The sequence below is a fragment of the Myotis davidii genome, unplaced genomic scaffold, assembly GCF_000327345.1.
Source record: "Myotis davidii unplaced genomic scaffold, ASM32734v1 scaffold86, whole genome shotgun sequence".
Classification (NCBI taxonomy): Eukaryota; Metazoa; Chordata; class Mammalia; order Chiroptera; family Vespertilionidae; genus Myotis; species Myotis davidii.
Window position 1 is genome coordinate 597,171 of NW_006298058.1, and position 2,813 is coordinate 599,983.

Below are 2,813 nucleotides of genomic sequence, written 5' to 3' on the forward strand. Positions count from 1 at the left end.
TAGCCATATATGCATATTAGGTGCTAATATGGAGATGTGTAAATCAGTAAAATAGTGTCATAGAATTTTTGTTTTAAGTTTTGCAGCAGCATTTAGCCTGTTAAACTATGTGTGTCACTTGATTAAAAAATTAATTAAAGCTTTAAAAATGTTCAATTACCAAGGTGTATAATAATATTCAGTAAATAACAATGAACTATTTAAATCCTGAAGAAATGTTAAGTAAAAAGAACAATTAGAACCCTGGCTGGGTAACTTAGTGTCTTACAGCATTGTCCTGATACCAAGATTAGGGGTTCAATCCCTGGTTAGGGCAGATGCAAGAATTAACCAATGAATCCATAAATAAATGAAACAACAAATCTCTCTCTCTCTCTCTCTCTCTCTCTCTCTCTCTCTCTCTCTCTCTCTCTCTCTCTCTCCCCCCTTCCTCCTTCTCTCCCTCCCTCCCTCTCATTCTCTCAAATCAATACATTTAAAAAAATTAAAAACCAATTAGAATATTGAGGGTAATTTAAAGAAATCTCTGTGAAAATGAGTTTTGAGCTATATTTCAGGGCCAAGCTGCATAGGTTGATGGCAAGAATGAGAGGGAGTTGGCCACAGAATAAGGTGACACATGCAGAGGACTGGGCTGAAGTTCTGTAGCATCACAGAAAGGACTTCCCCAAAGGTGACAGCAGAAGTAATAGGAACCTCAAAATTGATCACCTCCTTTCCATTTTTTTTACCTGCTCTAAATACTTTTTTTTTATTCCAATTTTCTATTTGTTTAAATAAAAAAGGATACTGGAATCTCACAACTACTTCTTGGAACTGTTGTAAGAATACTCCCATTTGGGATAGGAAACCCTTCCTAAATTTCACAGATAAAAATTCAATGCAAGTATATTAACGACTTTAAGCCTAGAGTTATTCCACTGACATTCACAGGTCACCAGACTGGAAATGCCTTATATTCTCTAAGGGATAAAAAATCTATGGGTGTAGGTTATGCTTAGAAAATTCAAATGAAAAAGTATGAGTCCCATTGATGCCTTTTTAATTTATTGAAGACCCCAAGAATATTTTTGGATTCAGGACATTAATAATAGCTTCTACCACCGATTCTGTATAGGTTTTGTCTTTAAATTCCATTTCTTAGTCCCATTAAAAATCATTTTTAGAATGAAATAAGTGAGAACTTCATCAAACATCTGGGAAATTAGCTAGTTTCCCTGAGAGAATGCCCTTGAAAAGTCAGATGAGACTTCCAGAGTGACTCTGAAAATTCCCAACTGCCATCAGAGCCCATTCCTTCACACCATGCTGACCACTTCTGCCCCAAGGTGCAAGCACTGGACAAATGGGAAAGTGGGTTAGGGCTCCCTGTTCCCACCATTATTTTAATTTCATGTTTTAGACCCAGAGCTATCACCTTTCACCTGACTGGCTCTGCATTGCACCCCATGCATTGCACAGCATATGGGTAAAATACTAGGGAAAACATCATCATTTATTGGAGTCAGGGTTACTATTATAAGTCATATCTTCTATTCCTTTTTAAAAAAAGAAATGACGAACTTCTGCTATTTCTTTTGCTACTGGGGTATGCTATTTCTTTTCAATGCTTATAGAAGTGTAAGTAAATAACCCATGTTCTTGGTTACCTAAACCAATCCAAACTAACAAAGGTAATTAAAATGTTCTCTGAGTATGTTTACCTTCAATATAAGTAAGTTGTTTAAATTTCCCAGAAAAATTTCCCTCATTTAGGAACTAGATTATTTGCCTCCTGAGACAATGAAAAAATTAGCATAAATCCATCTTAACGCCTAACACACACATGCAATGGGTGCTTCTAAAAAACATTTTGAAATTCCACTTTTGCATTAAGTCAGGTACACAGATTTTCTATATTGTTTTTATTATTCTTGTTTCTACCCAGGTTTTCTATGATTTTTGCTTTTAAAACATTTTGCTATTGCAACTTAAGTGTCCACTGATGGATGAATAAACAAACGATGGTGTGTGTGTGTGTGTGTGTGTGTGTGTAGTGTCCCAAAAATGTATACACACTGTAACAGCTGGTAGCTCAATTTTGAAAATGAAATGTATTTTAATAAATGCTGCCTCTGTAATTATTCAAAGTGTGTGCATACATTTTTGGGGGACACACACAGAGTGAAATATTATTCAGCCTTTAAAAGAAAAACATTCTGATACATGCTGCAACATGCATGAACCTGGAGGACCTCATGATAAGTGAAATACACCAGTTACAAAAAGACAAATACTGTATGATTGCATTTAAGTGAGGCACCTGGAGTAATTAAATTTATAGAGACAAAGTGTAGAATGGTTGTTGCTAGGGACTGGGGGAGGGAGGAATGGGGAACTAGTGTTTAATAAGTACAGATTTTTAGTTTTTCTGTGGGTGAATGGTGGTGATGGTAGCACAACAATGTAAATGTAATTAATACCCCTGAACTGTACACTTAAAAATGGTTAAAATGGTAAATTTTATGTTATCTATATTTTACCACAATTAATTCCTTATAAAAGGGATGGTTTTAGCACTTTCCATTATGTCTCATTAATTATTGGATTAGGATAAATACTCATCATGTTAAAGGAGAAAACAGTCTTGCTGTTATTTTTATTAGTTATCTTATGATGCAAATAATTCTGGATGACCATCTTCTCCAGATGTACCTAGCTTCTTAAATATAGTTTATGTATAGTCTTGGTTCTTAGAGTTTTGCCATCCTTTTATAGACCACATATGATGCAATACATTTTAGTTCTCTTTTCCAATTAAATCCTCACATTTA